General features: G+C 49.0%; 1 protein-coding gene and 1 long non-coding RNA gene across 2 annotated transcripts in view; one reads left to right on the top strand and one right to left on the bottom strand.

The window, feature by feature from the left end:
* LOC137521912 (uncharacterized) overlaps nucleotides 1-20,339 on the bottom strand; it is a 33,893-nt gene extending 13,554 nt beyond the window's left edge. Inside the window, exon 1 of the long non-coding RNA XR_011022237.1 lies at nucleotides 20,304-20,339. This is a non-coding gene — a long non-coding RNA (uncharacterized lncRNA). The remainder of the gene's footprint in view (nucleotides 1-20,303) is intronic.
* The window catches only part of LOC137522271 (proproteinase E-like), a 97,976-nt gene that overhangs the window by 18,666 nt on the left and 56,686 nt on the right, over nucleotides 1-22,624 (top strand). The gene's annotated exons all lie outside the window — the stretch shown is intronic.

The following is a 22,624-nucleotide window of genomic DNA, read 5'->3' as shown; positions in this document are numbered from 1 at the left end:
TGGACCAGGATAGAAAGGACCAGTGTTTTCTGATGAAATTTTTATGGTGGGGTGTGGTTAGGGGTGTGGCAGGGGCGTGGTTAGGGGTGTGGCAGAAACATGGCTTATCTCTCCCTCTTTCTTATCTTAAACAGTTGGGAGGTATGTACTGTAAATGTCTATAAGAAGTTTACATCTCATAGCAGTGACAGTCTGTGGGGCAGGATTTCTGAAAGTCCTGACCAGCTCTTAGGGGCGTAACAATAGACCCTGCAAGGGATGCAGCCGCAGGGGGGCCCAGAGGCCACAGGGGGGCCCCATCCTGAGAGACTGATAACCAAGGGCAAGGAGAGAAAGAACTTTCTGCTCTCTGTACAATTGTTCTAATGACTGCATCTGCTCAGCCACTGATAATGAATCATACAGATTTTGCAGACAAAGATTTGTAGACAGTCCCTATGCAGCATTCAGCAGGGTCTTGTGTACAGCACTGTTCTACCCCCAGTCTTTCTACCCCATTCTTTGGCGGGAGGGGGCCCCATCCTAAGTTTTGCAGGGGGGCCGAGTGATTTCTAGTTACGCCCTTGCCAGCTCTATTAAAAATTGGTTTAAGCAAATCAAGTAGCCAGTGGAGTAACTAAAGGTGGCCACTAACGGTCCAATTTCTAGCGAAAAATCGTTCGAAATTCTGATCGGATTGGTTGTAAACAATCTCAGTCGATGGGTACAATCGATTACTAACAATTATAAAAATAGTTATCCAATTGGATTTTTGTCAAATCAAAATTTGGATTTTCTTGTTGGTTGTGATAGATAGGAAGCAAAGATTGGTTCGTTGATGGTGTAGTGAACGATTTTTCGTCCCATTCAGAATTTCTGATCGCTCGAACGATTTTTCACTAGAAATTGGAGCATTAGTGGCCACCGTAAGGAGCCTGGGTCCCATTGCAAGTTTTACTTGGGGCTCCAAGCAGTCTATTGATACAGAGCCCAAAAACCTACCAAGGACAGCTGCAGAGTCAGAGAGGTGTAATCAGGGTGAGGAAACAGTTTGTTAAAGGACAGAGAGGGATATGGAGGCTGCCATATTTTTTTCCTTTTAAGCAATACCAGTTCCCTGGCTGCCCTGCTGATCCTCTGCCTCTAATACTTTTAGCCATAGCCCCTGAACAAGCATGCAGCAGATCAGGTGTTTCTGACATTATTGTCAGATCTGACAAGATTAGCTGCATGCTTGTTTCTGGTGTTATTCAGACACTACTGCAGCCAAATAGATCAACAGGGCTGCCAGACAACTGGTATTGTTTAAAGTGAATGGTTACCGATTAAAAAAAAGAAAAGTCAGATACTTACCTAAGGAGAGGGAAGGCTCGGTCCTAATGAGCCTTCCCTCTCCTCTCCCGGTGCCCGGTGGATCCTCCGTTCAAATCCCACGCCGCGGGGGACTTCGGAAGTCTTCGGGAGCACTCGGGCTCCCGAAGACGGGCCGCCCCTTACTGCGCACGCGAGTGCGTCATAGGCCCGCGCGAGTGCGTCATAGTGGGCACTCGCGCATGCGCAGTATGGAGCGGCCGTCTTCGGGAGCCCGAGTGCTCCCGAAGACTTCCGAAGCGGCAGTATTTGACCAAACTAGTCGAATAGTGCAACGGGGGATCGTGAGCGGGATCGGGCACCGGGAGAGGAGAGGGAAGTCTCATTAGGACCGAATCTTCCCTCTCCTTAGGTGAGTATCTGACTTTTCTTTTTTTAAATCGGTATACATTGGCTTTAAACGGAAACACATATGGAAGCCTCCATATTCTTCTCACTTCAGTTGTCTTTTGAAGATTACCACTATGCAATGTACAAATAGAGGTGTTCAATACCAGCATAGCACCCATGCAAATGGATGAAGGAGGGCCCCTAGGGGCCCCGCCCCAGTGTGGTCCCAACCTCTGCTACGCCCCTGCAAGTAGCTTATACCTAGGAAAAAAGCGATGTGCATTGCTGAGTGCTGCGGGGGACGCCTGTGCTTGGATGGGGATGTAGAGCAGAAAGGTATATTAATAGTATTAGCAGAGCTGGCAGCATGATATACAGGCTGATGGGGGGATTTGGAAGGATGCAGACGGATGGGCAGCACTTGGGGGACCGGAGAGGTCAGGCAGGATCCCTCGCGGCCGCTCGTGGCTTTCCCTTCGCTCACCGCCGCGCAGGAAGATATTGAGTCAGCACATTCACACCTCACTGCCCCTGACAAGAGCCGCAGGAGCGCCGTCCATTAGCCATATGCTTATCCGCGGACGCACGCTCTCCATCATAGGGTGCCTGGAATCAGAATCTATACGCTCGCTGGGCTGAAGCTAAACTTTTCAAGGGGTCACTTTCTTTCGAAGACGATAAAATTGATATTTTTTCACGGGATGTTGGGAAGTTTAAACCACGAAAGATACAAAATGAAAGTATACCTGTCATTTTGAAAAAAGTTACATACTATCTTTAAAGGATACCCAAGATGATGTGACATGATGGGATAGACATGTGTATGTGCAGTTCGTAGTACACAAATAACTATGCTGTGTGCCTTTTTTTCTTTCTCTGCCTGAAAGAGTTAAACATCAGGTATGTAAGTGACAGTTCGTGTCTGAGTCAGGACTGGGTCAGACTACAGTGTGACCCTCACTGATAAGAAGAAATTACAACTATAAAACACTTTCCTAGCAGAAAATGGCCTCTGAGAGCAGGAAAGAGATAAAAAGGTTCAATGGTTAATCGATTTTAGCTCTGGCATACTTCAATGAATGTGTCATTGAGCAAAAACAATAAAACTAGTGAAAACAGTTAAAACATAGATTTAAATATAAAATAAAACTATGAAATATCTTAAAGAGTCATTTTTAGGAGCGCTGGCTCCCTTGAAATATATCCCGACAAGCGCCGGCAAACACTGCGCAAGTGCGGCACGTAGAGCGGACCCAATCGGGCTCAACTATTTCCGCCTGAGCCCAAACGGAAAGCCGCTAATGCTCCTGCGCTGGATCGCGGTAGGTAAATATTTACCTCCCCGACGTTCAGGAGCTTCAAATGCTGCAATGGAGGGACGGAGGAGGACGGGGGAAGCCTCTTTAGGATTTAGAGACTTCCCCCTCCCAAGGTAAGTACCTCCAGGGGCTGTTTTTGCCATTACAGGTTTAATTTAGTAGAGGCACAAAATTACACCAAAATTATGCGTAATTTCAAATTATAGTTCCTGATTATGGTAGAAAAAAAAAATTCAGAAAATTTTCATTAAAGCAGCAGGGTCAGTCATACTATGCCAGGGGGAAAAAACACCTATATAAGTAGATAACTACTTGTTCTACTTACATAACACATGTATTATACTGTCCACGTTTTGATTTAGGTGAATTTTACATAGTAAATAAAGAGAATGCTGTTCCTGGCATTTTGCCTTCTTGTTTCCCTGTGGCTGAAGCCAATCCTGATGCCATTTCCTCCCTTAATTTTTTTTCCCCTAGAATCAGCGCTGTCATAGCTAGCTTGCTTTGTAAACATGTGAGCACATGTGATCAGATTTCAGCAGCTTTACACTGCCAGCAGCCAATCAGTGAAAAGCAGGGATGTGGGAGGGGCAACAACAAGCTTCCTTCTCCCCAGCAATGTACCAAATAGAGCCAGGCTGACTGAAATAAGATTTATTACAGCAGAAACATTTGTACATAGATTGAAGTGCTGGCAGTGCAGGATAAGGGGGATAAGCAGTGGGTAAATGGAATTTGATTTTGTGGCTGACATTCCCTCTTTAACCACTTCACCCCAAGGCGGTTTTTCCCCTAACAGACAAGAGCGAATTTCACCTTTCACTGCTAATCCCTTTCATTTGCCAATAGCTTAATCACTACTTATCACAATGAAATGATCTATATCTTGTTTTTTTTTCACCACCAATTGGGCTTTTTAGGGTTGATATTTGTTTTCAGTAATTACTTTATTTTCTATGCATTTTAAAGGGAAAAACAAGAAAAAAATGAAAACATGCACTATTTCTCCAATGTCATCCCCTATAGTTGTAATATAAACACTGCTGCTGTGCATAAAACCCACACATTTTATCTGCCTATTTGTTCTGGTTATCACAAGATCTTAATTATGTCCCTAGTACAAAGTATGGTGACAATATAGTATTTGGAAATAAAGGTGTATATTTTCTTTGGTGTTTTTTTTCCCCACTATTTTCACATGTACGGGAATGCATGTGCACCCGCGGGAGCACGCACGTGCACGCGCACAGCGGCAGCAGCACTGTCTGACTTATGAAAACGTCCTGGAGCCATTAAGAGGCTCTAGCAGGACGTTTTTATACATCAGCTTGTCATTAAGTGGTTAAAGAGAATCTGTATTAATAAAAAATGTCCCTGGAGGGTACTCACCTGGGGTGGGGTAAGCCTCTGGATCCTATCAAGGCTTCCCCTGTCCTCCTGTGTCCCACGGTGGCAGCAATAGAGCTCCCCGAACCGTTGGCATGTAAATATTTACCTTCCCGGCTCCAGCGCAGGCATAGTAGTGGCTCTCGACTTGGAAAAAGGTGGAAATTGCCGATCCCAGTGGGGTCTGCTGTACTGCGCAGGCGCAAGTCTCCTGCTCCGCTCCTGCGCAGTAGAGCGAATCTGACTGAGGTTGGCTATTTCCACCTATTTTCAAGCGGAGAGCCGCAACAGCGCCCCCGCTGGAGCCGGAAAGGTAAATATGGCACAGCCTGATAAATTGTCGGCTGTACATTCCGTGGGCCAGAGTGAGACCGCCGTGGGACAGAGGAGGACGGTGGAAGCCTCGATAGGATCCAGAGGCTTCCCTCTCCCGAGGTGAGTACCCCCCAGGGGGACTTTTTTTTGTACAGAGTCTCTTTAAGATTTTGCATCATAATTGCGAATTACGATGCGAAGTTATGTTTAAGCGAAATTCGTGCTCAATGCTACAGTACTAAATATGTGCCCCATGTCAGGATCCTGTGTGTTGACAGTGGCGTAGCTAAGGAGCTGTGGGCCCCAATGCAAGTTTTACATTGGGCCCCCCCAAACATTCTATACATAACAATTGATACGGCGCATCAAAACCTGCCAATGGCAACTACAGTGTCCGAGGTACAAGAAGGGGATGGGGAACAGTGTGTTAATGATTACCACTATTCCAAGTATCTATAGAAGTGATTATTATGCTTCAGGACCAATAGAATGCAGCTGAGGGAGGGCCCCTCTCTAGCTCAAGGGCCCTGATGCAGTCGCAACCTCTGCACCCCTTATTGCTATGCTCCTGCTCATTGACCATCCCTAATAATAGCTACTAGGTACCTGATTCAGAACTTGTTGAAGTAAGCAGTGAGTGTTTCCTGTGTGTAGCTCTCTGCAGTCGTCTATACAGCGGGATTCTGTTCCTTCCATATAATCGCCACTTCACTTGTATAAATAATTCATGGCCGCGGTGTAACGTGACAATAGTAAAACTGCATGCGTTGGGTATTGTCAGCCTCTCTGCAGACTCCAGGATCCTTATCTCAGTGTGAATGGATGCTGTTAATGGCTTGTTGAGTGGTAAGCATTGTAACTGAGCTAATGTTTGAGAACAGAATGGAAGGTTATGTATCAGGCTGATGCTGGTAGAGACGCTATGAGCCCCCAGTGCACTGATTAACATTAGGGAATATAACTATATAGTGCAGATGCAGTACAGATGGGCCAAGTATAGCAGGAGAAATAGCTGTGCTTTCCTTGGCCTGCTCTAGGGACAGGAGCAGTAGCTGCACTTCCAATGTGCTCCTCTAGGGGCAGGGGATGTAGCTGCACTTCCAATGGCCTCCTCTAGGGGCAGGGGATGTAGCTGTGCTTTCCCTGGCCTCCTCTAGGGGCAGGGGATGTAGCTGCGCTTCCAATGGCCTCCTCTAGGGACAGGATCAGTAGCTGTACTTTCAATGGCCTCCTCTAGGGGCAGGGGATGTAGCTGTGCTTTCACTGGCCTCCTCTAGGGGCAGGGGTGTAGGTGTGCTTTCCCTGGCCTCCTCTAGGCACTTCCAATGGCCTCCTCTAGGGGCAGGGGATGTAGCTGCGCTTCCAATGGCCTCCTCTAGGGGCAGGGGATGTAGCTGCGCTTCCAATGGCCTCCTCTAGGGGCAGGGGATGTAGCTGCACTTCCAATGGCCTCCTCTAGGGGCAGGGGATGTAGCTGTACCTCCAATGGCCTCCTCTAGGGGCAGGGGATGTAGCTGCGCTTCCAATGGCCTCCTCTAGGGGCAGGAGATGTAGCTGTGCTTCCAATGGCCTCCTCTAGGGGCAGGGGATGTAGCTGCGCTTACAATGGCCTCCTCTAGGGGCAGGAGATGTAGCTGTGCTTTCACTGGCCTCCTCTAGGGGCAGGAGATGTAGCTGTGCTTCCAATGGCCTCCTCTAGGGGCAGGGGATGTAGCTGTGCTTCCAATGGCCTCCTCTAGGGGCAGGAGATGTAGCTGTGCTTTCACTGGCCTCCTCTAGGGGCAGGGGATGCAGCTGCGCTTCCAATGGCCTCCTCTAGGGGCAGGAGATGTAGCTGTGCTTCCAATGGCCTCCTCTAGGGGCAGGGGATGTAGCTGCGCTTCCAATGGCCTCCTCTAGGGGCAGGGGATGTAGCTGCGCTTCTAATGGCCTCCTCTAGGGGCAGGGGATGTAGCTGCGCTTCCAATGGCCTCCTGTAGGGGCAGGGGATGTAGCTGCGCTTCCAATGGCCTCCTCTAGGGGCAGGAGATGTAGCTGTGCTTTCACTGGCCTCCTCTAGGGGCAGGGGATGTAGCTGCGCTTCCAATGGCCTCCTCTAGGGGCAGGGGATGTAGCTGTGCTTCCAATGGCCTCCTCTAGGGGCAGGGGATGTAGCTGCGCTTCCAATGGCCTCCTCTAGGGGCAGGAGATGTAGCTGTGCTTTCACTGGCCTCCTCTAGGGGGCAGAGGATGTAGCTGTGCTTTCACTGGCCTCCTCTAGGGGCAGGGGATGTAGCTGTGCTTTCACTGGCCTCCTCTAGGGGCAGGGGATGTAGCTGTGCTTTCACTGGCCTCCTCTAGGGGCAGGGGATGTAGCTGTGCTTTCCCTGGTCTCCTCTAGGGGCAGGGGATGTAGCTGTGCTTTCACTGGCCTCCTCTAGGGGCAGGGGATGTAGATGTGCTTTCACTGGCCTCCTCTAGGGGCAGGGAATGTATCTGTGCTTTCCCTTGCCTCCTCTAGGGGCAGAAGCAGTAGCTGTGCTTCTTATGACCTCCTCTAGGGGCAGGGGATGTAGCTGTGCTTTCACTGGCCTCCTCTAGGGGCAGGGGATGTAGCTGTGCTTTCCCTGGCCTCCTCTAGGGGCAGGAGCAGTAGCTGTGCTTCTTATGGCCTCCTCTAGGAGAAAAGATGAATTAAAGGGAACCTAAACTGAGAAGGATATGGATTTTTCCTTTTAAAATACCAGATGCCTGACTCTCCTGCTGATCCTGTGTCTGTAATACTTATAGCCACAACCCCTGAACAAGCATGCAGATCAGGTGCTCTGACTGAAGTCAGACTGGATTAGCTGCATGCTTGCGAGGCCTAATAGGTGAACTTTAAAGAGGAACTGCAGTGAAATAACTTAATGAATAAGATTGCTTTTTTTTTTTTTTTTTTTTTTACAATATTTATTCATAAATTATTTAGTCAGTGTTTGTCCATTGTAAAATCTTTCCTCCCCCTGGTTTACATTCTGCAATGTAATAGGTGGTGACATCTTTAGCACTGGCAGGTGATTTCTGTGGAATGTTTGTTTAGGGCTGATTCATACTACATGAGCTTTTAAAACGCTAGAGATTTTAAAAGCTCTTGCTAATGCAATGCTGTGGAGGATGCACACACACATAGGATAACATTAGAAAGAGCTTTTAAAACCACAAAGTGCTTAAAAAAGCTATTGTAGTGGGGATTAGCCCTTTACTAAGAGTTCAGAAGCCAGTGCAAATAGTACCTGGTCTCCCAGAATGCTCTGGGAAGAAAATTCCCCTTAGCTAAATAGCCTAGGCTAAGCATCACTGGGAGGGGGCGGTTAAATAGCAACATACAGCAATATATAGATATAGGAAGTGCTTCTGATGCTGAAACCAGTACAGTAACAGTGGTCCAGTAACCTATGTGTCACTACAGGGCCTCTTTACTGCATTCTACTATATGTCACTACAGGGCCTCTATACTGCATTCTGCTATATGTCACTACAGGGCCTCTTTACTGCATTCTACTATATGTCACTACAGGGCCTCTTTACTGCATTCTACTATGTGTCACTACAGGGCCTCTTGATGGAGATGACCAATGAACTGCAAAGTTCTTATTGAAATTTGGTTGCAAATTATATGCAGATTAAAGAAATCAAAATCAACTACAAATGCATTTGATTGTTCCCATTGCAATCTTCATCAAAATTGCTACTTATTTTGCATCAACTCAGAAAAAGCATCATCTCATAGGTCATTGTGGGCAGTACCGTGGCATTTGGCTTGCAGCACTGCAGGTGTGGCTGTAGGCGTTATGAAGGAATGACTGGAGGTGTGATGAAGGTGTGGCTTAAAGAGTAATTAAGGTGTGGCTGGAGGTGTGATGAATGTGTGACTGGAGGATTAATTAAGGTGTGACTGAAGGAGTGATGAAGGTGTGGCTGGACTAGTGATGAAGGTGTGACTGGAGGAGTGACAACCGTATGGCTGGAGGTGTGATAAAGGTGTGACTAAAGGAGTGATGAAGTTCTGTCTGGAAGAGGGAAGAAGGGATGAAGGTGCAGCTGGAGGAGTGATGGAGGTGTGACTGAAAGAGTGATGAAGGTGCAGCTGGAGGAATGGTGAAGTTGTGGCTGGAGATGTGATGAAGGTGCAGCTGGAGGAGTGATGGAGGTGCGACTGAAAGAGTGATGAAGGTGCAGCTGGAGGAATGGTGAAGTTGTGGCTGGAGGTGTGATGAAGGTGCAGCTGGAGGAGTGATGAAGGTGTGACTGGAGGTGCAGCTAAAGGAGTGTTGAAGGAGTGACTGGAGGAGTGACATCAGTATGGCTGGAGGTGTGATAAAGGTGTGGCTGGAGGAGGGATGAAGGTGTGGCTGGAGGCGTGATAAAGGCGTGGCTGGAGGAGGGATGAAGGTGTGGCTGGAGGAGTAACTAAGGTGTGGCTGAAGGAGTGATGAAGGTGTGAGTGGAGGTGTGATAAAGGCCTGGCTGGAGGAGTAACAAAGGTGTGGCTGGAGGAGTGATGAAGGTGCAGCTGGAGGAATGGTGAAGTTGTGGCTGGAGGTGTGATGAAGGTGCAGCTGGAGGAGTGATGAAGGTGTGGCTAGAGGTGCAGCTAAAGGAGTGTTGAAGGAGTGACTGGAGGAGTGACATCAGTATGGCTGGAGGTGTGATAAAAGTGTGGCTGGAGGAGGGATGAAGGTGTGGCTGGAGGTGTGATAAAGGTGTGGCTGGAGGAGGGATGAAGGTGTGACTGGAGGAGTGACAACCGTATGGCTGGAGGTGTGATAAAGGTGTGACTAAAGGAGTGATGAAGTTCTGTCTGGAAGAGGGAAGAAGGTGTGGCTGGAGGAGTGATGAAGGTGCAGCTGGAGGAGTGATGGAGATGCGACTGAAAGAGTGATGAGGGTGCAGCTGGAGGAATGGTGAAGTTGTGGCTGGAGGTGTGATGAAGGTGCAGCTGGAGGAGTGATGGAGGTGCGACTGAAAGAGTGATGAGGGTGCAGCTGGAGGAATGGTGAAGTTGTGGCTGGAGGTGTGATGAAGATGCAGCTGGAGGAGTGATGGAGGTGCGACTGAAAGAGTGATGAGGGTGCAGCTGGAGGAATGGTGAAGTTGTGGCTGGAGGTGTGATGAAGGTGCAGCTGGAGGAGTGATGGAGGTGCGACTGAAAGAGTGATGAAGGTGCAGCTGGAGGAATGGTGAAGTTGTGGCTGGAGGTGTGATGAAGGTGCAGCTGGAGGAGTGATGAAGGTGTGGCTGGAGGTGCGGCTAAAGGAGTGTTGAAGGAGTGACTGGAGGAGTGACATCAGTATGGCTGCAGGTGTGATAAAGGTGTGGCTGGAAGAGGGATGAAGGTGTGGCTGGAGGTGTGATAAAGGTGTGGCTGGAGGAGGGATGAAGGTGTGGCTGGAGGCGTAACTAAGGTGTGGCTGAAGGAGTGATGAAGGTGTGAGTGGAGGTGGGATAAAGGCCTGGCTGGAGGAGTAACGAAGGTGTGGCTGGAGGAGTGATGAAGGTGTGACTGGAGGAGTGATGAAGGTGTGACTGGAGGAGTGATGAAGGTGTGACTGGAGGAGTGATGAAGGTGTGGCTGGAGGAGAGATGAAGGTGTGGCTGGAGGCATGATGAAGGTGTGGCTGGAGGAGTGACGAAGGTGTGGCTGGACTAGTGATGAAGGTGTGACTGGAGTAGTGACAACAGTATGGCTGGAGGTGTGATAAAGGTGGGACTGAAGGAGGGACGGTGTGGCTGGAGGAGTAACGAAGGTGTGACTGGAGGAGTGATGAAGGTGTAACTGGACTAGTGATGAAGGTGTGACTGGAGGAGGGATGGTGTGGCTGGAGGAGTAACGAAGGTGTGGCTGGAGGAGTGATGAAGGTGTAAACTGGACTAGTGATGAAGGTGTGACTGGAGGAGGGATGAAGGTGTGACTGGAGGTGTGATGGAGGAGTGATGGAGGTGTGGCTGGAGGATTGATGAAGGTGTGGCCAGGGGAGTGATGAAGGTGTGGCCGGGGGATTGATGAAGGTGTGGCTGGAGAATGGATGAAGGTGTGGCTAGAGGAGTGATGAAGGTGTGGCTGGAGGAGTGATGGTGTGACTGGAGGTGTAATGCTTGGCTGGAGGAGTGATGAAGGTGTGATAAAGGCGTGGCTGAAAGTGTGATGAAGGTGTGGCCATGACCATCCATTGCCATAATATCCAGCAAGTCTCTTGAGACAGTTATAGCAAGAGTAAGCTGAAGATGAGAACTTTTGGGGGGCAGGAGTAACATTTTGCATCTCCTGGGCTTCATTTCTCTGTTCAACTGTTTGCTTTCACATCTGCAGAGACTTACATGATGTCTCAATCTCCGGCTGCCGCAGATGATTTTTCCGCATACTTTAGAGTCCTTATTTGCGACTTTCCAGAAGCTGAACATCATTAGTTGGTCTCCTGCCTGTCCGATCTCTCTGAGAAAACTCAAAGAACTCAGCACAGTTGCTAGGTGACCAGCCAGGCCGAAGACCCAGAAAAGCATTCGGGAATTTCGGTCCAGTAAATTAGGGCGGAGCGAGTCTTTAAGAGGTAGTTGTGAAGCGGTTTCTTTTTATAGGTCAGCGGCCCGTCTCTGCTCATTACTGCAGAATACATTATAACAGCTGCATCGGCCGCAGCACACGGCGGCCGGGAGGGGGCCGCTCAGAGGATCCTGTTCCAGGAGAGACCGCCAATTAAGCCGGCGGCATTCTGTTTCAGGAAGCTCCGGGCAGACCCGAGCAGCTGACGGTGGGGAGAATTCCGCAGATAGAATTCCACGGATCTCCTTAATGAATGTCACTCTGGGGACAGGAGCGCGATGCCTAGGCAGCGGGATTACACAACTCCCCACAGTGATCAGATTCAGTCCTCGATGTTAAAGCCCAACTCTACCCCAAACCTTTACTTCAGCGCCTCTTTGGGAATTTGTGTTAGAATTAGGGATAGTTGGAAATGCCGATTTCTGGTTTCTGTGAAGATTCCAATTTCTGAAAATGCAGATTACCTATTATGCGGCATACAAACGGTAATCCGATTTCTGATACCGATTTGAGAAACTTCTAAATAGGTACCAGGGGCATAGCTAGAGACCATGGGTCCCCATAGAAAAGTTTTAATTGGGCCCACTCCCCACAAAAAATGATAAGACGCCTTTGTGCCCCTCCCTTACACGCAAGTTTTAGGTAGCAAGAAGTGCCCCCTTAGAATTAAGCAAAGCCTCTCAGTATCAGTACCCAGAAGTACCCCCAGTATTAGGTAGCACCCAGGGCCGGAGCTACCATAGGAAAAAATGGGCAATTGCCCCAGGGCCCCAGAGCCTGTAGGGGCCCCCAAGGTGTCCCTCCCCATCTTAACTGCTGCTCCCCAGGGACTCTGCAGAGTCTGTTAAGTTGGGTGGTGATTGGGGGAGGGTCAGCAGCCAGCTCAGAGGCCCTGGAGGGAAGTTTGGCTGCAACAAAGGGCCTCTAATGACGCTTTTTGATCGGTTGGTGTCTGTTGGGGGCCCCCAGGCTAATTTTGCCCTAGGGCCCAATTGTTACTTGAACCGGCCCTGGTAGCACCCTCCCAGTATAGGTAGCCAGAAGTGCTTCCAACTAAAGGTAACACATAGGTAACCCCAGTATTAGGTAGCCCCCCAGTATGGGTAGTCAGAGGGGCCTCTAGTAGTAAAAAGCCCTGCGGTGTAAGTAGCCTGAGGGTCCTCTAGTATTAGGTAGCCCAGTATACATAACTTTTATCCTTTGTTCCACTCACATTACTCTGCACCTCAGGGGACCGATTGTGGACCCCATTATCACTGTTGCCCTTCACCACTGGGCCTCCCTTGGCTTTGGGCCCCATAGCAGCCGCCATGACTGCTATGGTGATCCCTACGCCATTGATAGCTACTCTAATTGGCTAAAAACTTCCGACTCTGAAGCATTGGACCAATCAGAGAATGCGGTGATTTACTGTGAAAATTGGAAAACCATGGAAAGTTTAGGCCAATTAGAGGACTCGTTAGTATCCGAGTCTTGTGATCGGTCTATAATTACCGCAGCAATCTGATTTTCGCTGAAAAATTCTGCATTCTCTGATTGGTCCAATGATCCAGAGTTCTGTGATGGGGCTAATATTACCGAAATGCAGCAAATCGGATTACCGAATGGTGATTACTGAGTTCCGATTAAAAACCATATTTCCAATTGGAAAATTCAAAATTTTCATTTCGATCGGAAATTCACGACCATCCCTAGTTAGAACCTCTGTTAAAATCACTTTCTCTTCCAAGTGACTCCTATGAGGGCCCGTTTCCACTATCGCGAATCCGCATGCGGGCAACGCATGCGGATTCGCACAGTCAGTACAAGTGGATGGGACTGTTTCCACTTGTGCGTTTCCCCGCACGTTTTTCTGTGCAGAAAAAATCTGCAGGGTAGGGGCCTCAGAATTCGCCTGCGTGTGGAATGCAGGCGAATCGCACGCAATGTATTTAATAGGGAAATCGCATGCGTTTTCCCCATGCGTTTTTTGCCGCGATTTTGCATGCGATTTCGCATAGGTACCCATGTTAATTCACACAGGCAGTGACATGGTTAAAATCGCATACAGCCTTACCTATGCGAAATCGCAGCAAAAAACGCATGTGGAATCGCACCCGCATGCGATTTGCCTGCGGTGATTAGCCGGCGATTTCGTAACGCTATAGTGGAAACGGGCCCTGACAGTAACGGCTTAGAGGACACTTCAACAAAGAGGCATATGGAGGCTGCCATATTTATTTCCTTTTAAACAATGCAGATTGCCTGGCTGCCCTGACTATACATTCAGTCATAGACCCTGAACATGCATGCAGATCAGACTGAATTCTGACTGGATTAGCTGCATGCTTGTTTCAGGTGTGTGATTCAGACACTACTACAGCCAAAGAGATCAGCAGGACTACCAGGCAACAGGTATCATTTAGGGCCTGTTTCCACTAGCGCGGAAATTGGGCCGAATCCACAGAGTTTCCCCGCAGGCAAATGACGTGGGGAAACTCTGACATAGGGAATAATGCTGCCGCCGGCCGAATGGTTTTCCATAGCGATTCGAAAGACATTTCGTGCGAGTGGCAGCAGGGCCTGGTTTGTACTCTTTTACCGCCCTAGGCCACTGTCACCAGCCGTCCCCCTTCAGTATAGGTAGTGAGATGACCCCTCCCCCTTCCCTCCAGTATATGTAGCCTGATGACTCCTCCCCCCTTTCCCTCCAGTATAAGTAGCCAGATGACTCTTCCCCCTTTCCCTCCAGTATAGGTAGCCAGATGACTCCTCCCCTTTCCCTCCAGCATAGGTAGCCAGATGACCCCTCCCCCCTTCCCTCTAGTATATGTAGACAGATGACTCCTCCCTTTCCTTCCAGTATAAGTAGCTAGATGACTCCCTTAATCCCTCCCCCCACCTTTCAGTATAGGTAGCCAGCTCGCCTTCACACCACAGCAGCCATCAGTGTCACTAATTTCTCCTCTCACCTCCAGTGCAGAAGCTTCCTCTTCCTTTCCGTCTCCACTGCTGCCCAAGTCCATAGCCGCCGACCAGGGCCGGATTTAGGCCTAGGTGGCCTTGGCCTAAATCCGGCCCTGAGTGGCAGCAGATCCCATAGCTGTGCATGGCACGGCTTCCGGGATTCGGCAGTGTACTTGCACAACAGGAAGTGCAGCCACGCATCTTGTAGGATGCGCAGTGGCTAGTGGAAACGGGGCCTCAAATGGAAATGAATATGGCCGCCTCCATATCGCTCTCAGTTCAGATGCCCTTTAAAGGGAACGTTAAAATAAACCTGAAGAGAAAAAAGTGTTCCTGAGGGGTTCTTACCTCGGGAGGGGGAAGGCTCTGAATCCTAAAGAGTCCCCCCCCCCCCCTCTCCTCAGCAGAGGGGATCCAGCGCTGGCTCTCCAGTAAATCCCATTGTCGGTGCTTGTTGCCACCAGCTCCAGCGGAAATAGCTGAGCCCTATCAGGTCCCCTCTACCGCGCCTGCCCATTAGAGTGGACCCAATCAGGCTCGGCCATCTCCGCCAGAGCCCGAGCAGAGAGCCACTAGTGCGCCTGGGCAGGCAATGTAAATATTATTGTTCTGCGCTTTTCGGGGGTCCTAGAGCTGGAACAAGAAGCCTCATTATGATCCAAAGGCTTCCTCCACCTGAGGTAAGTATCAGGTTTTTTTTGTTTTGTTTTGATTTTTATTATGTTACAGATTCTCTTTAAAGGGCAGCACATTGGCGTAGTGGTTAGCGCTCTTGCCTTGCAGCGCTGGGTCCCCAGTTTGAATCCCAGCCAGGGCACTATCTGCACGGAGTTTGTATGTTCTCCCTGTGTCTGTGTGGGTTTCCTCCGGGCACTCCGGTTTCCTCCCACATCCCAAAAACATACAGATAAGTTAATTGGCTTCCCTCTAAATTGGCCCTAGGCTACACTACATGATACATACATATACATAAGACTATGGTAGGGACTAGATAGTGAGCCCCTCTGAGGGACAGTTAAGTGACAAGACAATATACTCTGTACAGCGCTGCGGAATATGTCGGCGCTATATAAGTGCTAAATAATAATAATAAAGGGCCACAATCGCGAAAAAAGTAGGCAGTTAAAATCTGACAGAACCGACAGATTTTGGGCCAGTCCATCTCCTCATGGGGGATTCTCTGTTGTTTTTTTTTGTTTTCTATAGCATTTTATGAACAGCAGTTGCAAAGTGTACCTGACAAAATAGTGTGCAAGTGATTAGGGAGATTGGCTGGCATCTTACTATTTTGGCAGTTAAACTGCTGCTCAGGAAATGCTGTTGAAACCCCCCCAAAAAAACCTGAGAATCCCCCATGTGGTGATGGACTGGCCCAAAACCTGTCGGTTCTGTCAGATTTTAACTTCCTACTTTTTCCCGTGATTGTGGTCCTTTAAAAAAAAAAAAAAATGTAGCCAGTTACTTGAGTCTTATGCCTAGTACACACAATGCAATTTTCTGTTAGATGTTTTCTGTTAGATGTTTCTGTTAGATCTTCTGTTAGATTCTTTTCTGTAAAGTACTGGTAGAGACCAGCTGTGGAGTCGGAGTCGAGGAGTCAGAGTCGGAGCAATTTTGGGCACCCGGAGTCGGAGTTGGAGTCGTTGATTTCATAAACTGAGGAGTCGGAGTCAGGTGTCGGATGATTTTTGTACAAAATCCACAGCCCTGGTAAGTATTAGACTAAGGAATCGGAGTCGAGGAATCGGAGTCGGAGCCATTTTGGGTACCCGGAGTTGGAGTCAGAGTTGTGGTTTCATAAACTGAGGAGTCGGAGTTGGAGTCTGAAGATTTTTGTACCGACTCCACAGCCCTGGTAGAGACTGGTCATTATCAGACCCCTGAACTCCTCCTGCTCAGTTTCCCTGGTGCCCGACCCCTCTCCATATGCTGGGAAACTCAGCGAATTGCAGGCCACTGTGCATGCGCAGGTGCTGGCCGTACGCCTCCTTGTTGGTGCTAGAATGGCTGGGAGTAATTGTTACTTAGGGCTGGTTCAGATGGACGCTTGCGGAGCGTTTACCGCAAGCGTTTGGACCGTCGCGGTAAACGCTCCCATTCAAGTGAATGGGAGTGTTTACACCGAGCTTTTGCGCGCTTTTACCCGAACGTGGCGTTCGGGTCCCAATTTTTGCGAGCGTTCGGGCTGCCCCTGGAAGCAACATGTAGCTTCCAGGGAGCGGCCAACCGCGACGGCTAATGTTCCCCTACGGGAAAAAAAAAACGCGACCGCATCACAACGCGACCGAAGGCTACTGAAAGCCTGACCGCGCAGCCGCCGCAACGCCCCCAGACGCGACGCTACGCAGACGTCCGTCTGAACCAGCCCTTACTGCGCAAGTGCAGATCACAATGGAGCAGGCGCACGGCAGGGGGGAGATGCATGCAGTACTTGGAAAGGGACAGCGGTGGAATGTGGAAGCAACTTACTACTTGCAACTTCACTGAAGAATTTCCTTTGAGTTCGCATTCACACTGGGACGTTGCAGTTTAATGCGACATTAAAGTCGCTACATGTCTGCGTTGAGAGGTAACGCCCTGCAAGCAGTGAGTTATCACAACGCAACATTTTTTTAACGCGACTTTAACGATGCACTGTGAACGGCCCATAGGATTAGCATTGCAGTGGGGTAAGCTGCGGTATAACGCAGCTCCACAACGTCCCACTGCGAATGCGACCTAAGGACCACTATCGCAAAAAAATCAAAAATACATGTGTACACATATTTATAAGAAGTACATTTTTCTCATATTAAAATGCACAATACGTTTTTTCCTATGTTGCTGTCACTAATACTTGGTAGTACAAATATGGCAGATCTGACATGTTTTGGGCTAGTCCGTCTCTCCTTGGGGGATTCTCTATACCTATTTTATTCGTTACAAAAACAATCCCTGCAAGCGACACCAAGATTTTGGCCAGCCTGCCTACTTACTTGCTCAGAATTTTGGCAGAAAAAAATGTGCTTAAAGGATACCTGAACTGACATGTGACATGATGAGAAAGACATGTGTATGTACAGTGCCTAGCACACAAATACCTATGCTGTGTTCCTTTTTTGTTTCTCTGCCTGAAAGAGTTAAATATCAGGTATGCAAGTGGCTGACTCAGTCCTGACTCAGACAGGAAGTGACTACAGTGTGACCCTCACTGACAAGGAACTCCAACTATAAAACACTTTCCTAGCAGAAAATGGCTTCTAAGAGCAAGAAAGAGGTAAAAAGGGGGAATTTTTTATCAGTGAGAGTCACACTGTAGTGTGATGAGGGTGTGAATAAAGGTGTTGTAGGGACTTAGACTTTTACCATGTCGCATTTTGCTGTTTCGGATAGGGAACCTCCGGTGTTGCGTCATCATTTGCGTGGCTTCAAGTATCACGTCACCGTCACTTCGCAACGGAAGTTCCCGATCACCCGCCAACCAGCCACACAGTCAACAGCGTGTTACCGTCAGACTTCTGTGGTCACGAAATGCATGTAAGTCAATGGGCGACGTAGAAATTTTACATTTGTCGGCGGCAGTGGTGCCCATGCGCAGAACAGCGAGAATACAAAGGGAAACCCGGGAATCGCAGTGATATAATTCCTGTCCAGCAGGGTGTACGTCACAAAGCGGGTGGGAGCGAGGGGCGTGCAGAAGGGTATGTGGGGGAAGGGGGGCGGCGCTATGCAAATCACCTTGACGGTGCACTCTGCAGTAGGGTCAAATGAGTGAAATTTTCTGGGGGCGGAGCATGCTGTGTGACTTACCCTTACAGGGAACGCAACGCCCCACTGTGAATAGAGCGTAACGCTGGGCCACTTGCAGCTCTTTCTGTAAAGTATTATTTCCTTACATCATCGCTTCTCTTTCCAGGAGATGACGGGTGATTTAAGCATTTGTCCGCCCACCATATATCTGTCATATTAAAGGCAGAAACACAAAAAAAAGGTACGGCAATCCAGTGGCGTAACCAGAGCCGGGACAAGGTCCTCCGGCACCCAAGGCTGAGACACCAAAGTGCGCCCCTCCATCCCTCCCACCCCAGCCGTCACACACTGACTGCTATTAGACTAGGAGGCACCCCAGGGCCCCCAACACCTTAATCTCTAGTTATCTGGCTTGCAGTCACTGCCTTGTATTCCCTTTTCTTATTTCTCTCTGCTTCAAACACAATAGGAGAATGATAGCTGAATGAGTTGTGCGCCCCCTCCTACACTGCGCCCTGAGGCTGGAGCCTCTCTCGCCTCTGTCTCAGCCTGCCCCTTGTTGTGCGCCCCCTCCTACAGTGTGCCCCGAGGCTGGAGCCTCTCTCGCCTCTGCCTCGGCCCTAGTTAGTAGTTTGGGCCCCCACTGCGATCACAGACGCTGCACCCCCTAGTTGCGCCCCTGCTGCAACCAACCAGGGCCCCCCCTTCCCCCTCCCCAGCATCTGGAGCCACTGGGTGGTTGCCAGGAGTTGTGTCCTTATTGAGAGACCACACCTAGAGCCCTGGCACAGCTTGGCCTGGCAGTGTCCCCAAATCACCGCTCTGCAGAGAATCTGGTACAATTACAAACTCCACGCCCTGCTCCCTCTCTGACCAATTCCCTGAACCCCTGCTCTGTCCTCCTTGTCTGCAGATAACACATCACATCCCCAAACCCCCTGGGGGGAGGGAAAAAACAGGGGGGGGGGGGGGAGCTGCCTGTCACTGGCAACTTAAGCATGGACCAGAATCAGAGAGATAAAATGGCAATTTATTAACACATGTGCATCCAAGTAATCTTGTTGTGCAGCATAGAGCAGCCTTCATCATTCATTCACCACTCATTCATTCATTCTACCAGGTGACCCCAACCAACCCCCCCTCCTATTCCCTGGAGACCGGCCCCTTCTTGCTGACACTGTATTAACCCTTGGCTGATCTGATGGCAGCGCTGTGTGTGGGGGGAGGACCCTCTGCTAGGGAATCTGTAGACTGCATTGCACCTGCAGTATGGATGGAGGGGGGTTCACTCTGCAGCAGGAATCTCTCCTCCTCACTTCTCTCTGCGGATTCTGCTGAAGGAGCCGACACCTGCTAAGAGAATGGCTTCAATAGGAGCCTTGCCAAGTGCATGCCCTGACCATGACCCCCCCTACACCTTGTATCTGCCCCAAATTAGGATAAACCCCAGCCTGCCTCCAACCTGTGCAGCTCTGTGCTGGGGAATGGGATGGAGAGATGGCAAGAGAGAGAGAGAGAGAGAGAGATACTATATATATATATATATATATATATATATATATATCAGTCTTGCTCTTACTATCCATCAGTCTGTGTATCAGGCTATCTTGACGGCAGGCACAATCTTTCTCTCTGCCCCCCCCCCCCCCCCCCCAATCTCTGCATCTATCAATCGTCCCAACTACGGGCATCTATCAAAGTCTCAACCCTCCATGCTGGACAATTATATATTGTATGTATCAAGCAACCTTTCATTCACAAGAAGTCTCCCTTTGCAAAAGTAAAGTTTATATATATATATATATATATATATATATATATATATATATATATATATATATATATATATATATATAATAATATATTTGCACAGCACTATACAATAGATAGGGTAGACATTTCTGCATTAAAAAATTGACACAGAAAATATATATATATATATATTTTTTTTCCTGAACTTATCCTTCAGTCGTGTTTATTTTTTTATGTATTTATTGTTTCTGTGACATTCCAGTTCATTTTACACAATATGTCACTCGTCCAGTATGTGCCAGATGAGTCTCTGTGTCAGTTGCAGGCTGCTCCTTTCTTTAGATTGTAAGCCTTTAGGGTCATTTCTTTAGGACAGGTTATGAATGCAGCCCTGGGGGTCCTCACACTACTGTATATAGACAGGGGTATCACACAGATCGATATACAAGCAGATAACATGACTGAGTGAGTCCCCCCTGCATTATTATGGCAGTGCACTTGTGTGATACAGGCAAAGTTACGTTCCCAGTGCAACCCCCCCTCCAGACACTGCAGATGACTGCAGCTGAGGGTCGCCGGAGGGACAGACAATCACATTCCACAAAATCTCTTACCTGTTCCACTTTTTTGGGTGGGGGTCGCCATGGTGGTGCGGGAGCTGGATGAGAAGACTTGCCTGCTGTCGGTGCTGGAATTTAGGGGGGGGCTGCGCCGGATTATAGGGTGACTGCTGGCTGGTGAGAGTCTGATGTGCTCATGAGTGTGGGGGGCGCACAGAAGGGAGGGAGGGATCCCAATTCTGCAGGAAGTTGGAGGAGCTTTGCCTATAGGTGAATAATGTATATATGTGTGTGTCGGATGGAGATGCCGGTATCAGACCTGCAGCCACACAGCTGGGGAAGGTGGGAAAGGGAGGATGGAGGGGGGGGTGGGGTGGAGGGGGCTAGGGGAGGATATTCTTACTTTATTCAATTTCACTCCCTCTCTCCCAAGCTCCCAAGGGGTTCTCCTTCTCAGCCAATCACCAGAGGGCTGGGTGGCAGACGGGTCTGTGATTGGCCGGACCATGTGGTGGAGGCAGCTGATTTAGTGCTGTGCACCTTCTTGATGTTGAACCAGTCTCTGCTTATTGTATGTTTTCTTGCCTGCATTTATTCTGTCCTCTGTCCCTTACCCACGCTGAGAGCTCTCATCACGCCTCCCTCCGCTCACAGCATCCCCCGGAATCTCCTGCCTCCCCGCGCAGCATGCATCCACGGTCCTCTCCATCCATGATCCATACAAGGGGTACCTGCAGCGCATCATGTTACAGCATCTCCCGCGTCGGGCTCCTCCCCCTCTCCAGCCTCGCGCTGCCACGCCCATCCCTCTGCACGCTGGTCGGCCTCCCCAGACCCTGGAGCTGGCTCATTAGCGTGGCTGCTGCAGTCGCATGGCAAGGTGTGCTGCCTGGCTATAATATCAGATATGTGTGCTGCTGCCCTGCTCAAGCTATAGTTAGCATCAGATAGGGAGGATAGATGCAGCAGGGTAACACCTGTATGTGTGTTGCTATAATGATCCCTGCGGAATCATTATAGCAACACGCATACAGGTGTTACCTGCTGCAATTCCTGCTTCTTTCTGCCACTGTGTTAACGTCTAACATTTAAAGCAAAGTACACACACACCACACAATTACTGTCACCTGCAGTGATCGGGAAAGGATCCTTTTGGTGATACTAGTTCGCAGCCAAGTGATGTACAGATGCGTCACTAGCCAAAAAGGGGGAGAAGGGATGTGGGCGAAGCAGGGATTTGAGCACCCACTGGGCGGTGGATGAATGGGTGCAGAGGCATAGCAATAGGGGGTGCAGAGGTTGCAACCACATCGGGGGCCCTTTGGCCAGGGCCCTCCCTCCACCATGGGTCTTTTGCTGGTAATATTCACTTCTATAGATGCTTTGAATAATGGTAATCATTAAAGGACAACTGAAGTGAGAAGAATATTGAGGCTGTCATATTTATTTCACTTTAAGCAATACCAGTTGCCTGGCAGCCCTGCCGGTCTATTTGGCTGCAGTAGTGTCTGATCACACCAGAAACAAGCATGCAGCTAATCTTGTCAGATCTGACAATAATGTCAGAAACACCTGATCTGCTGCATGCTTGTTCAGGGTCTATGGCTGAAAGTATTAGAGGCAGAGGGTCAGCAGGATAGCCAGGTAACTTGTATTGCTTAGAAGGGAATAAATATGGCAGCCTCCACATCCCTCTCACTACAGTGGTCCTTTAACAAACTGATCCCCTTCTTGCACCTCTGAGGCCTCGTTCACATCTAAAATCGTAATTGCAAATGCAAGTGTTTTGCTATTTTGTACGTCAGAGTTTTTTTCCCCCTCCTTTTTTTCTAAGTGATTTTCCAGTGCGGTTTTTAAATTCACTCTCTGATGCAAGTCAGGAAGTGAACTCTTTGACCCGGAAAAGAATACAATGTATTTATCTTAAAAGCGAGAGCGCTATCGCTGCACAAAGCGATTCTGTGAGCATTTGCTTTTTTCCTATACCTTCCATTGAGGCAAAATCGCCTCAAAAATGGTATAGGCAGCACTTTGCTGAGCGTATCGGAAACAAACTGCTCAGATGTGAACTCTCTCATAGGGAGTCATTGCGCCACTGAATGGGTGCCACCATAGGCACAAATTCAAATATCGGTAATAGGCAGACATTTGACAGTGGGGCTGCCTGCGATGCAATATACCACTACAAATAGCGGGCGACTTGCGTCCAAATTTCCACCGATTACCGATACTTGAATGGGCACCTATGGCTTCGCCTGAAAATGATAAAGTATTAAAGGATACCCGAGGTGACATGTAACATGATGAGATAGACATGTGTATGTGCAGTGCCTAGCACACAAATAACTAGGCTGTGTTCCTTTTTTTCTTTCTCT

The sequence above is a fragment of the Hyperolius riggenbachi genome, chromosome 6 (assembly GCF_040937935.1).
Source record: "Hyperolius riggenbachi isolate aHypRig1 chromosome 6, aHypRig1.pri, whole genome shotgun sequence".
NCBI lineage: Eukaryota > Metazoa > Chordata > Amphibia > Anura > Hyperoliidae > Hyperolius > Hyperolius riggenbachi.
The sequence above is the reverse complement of the archived record's forward strand: the minus strand, read 5'-3'. Positions and strand labels throughout refer to the sequence as shown.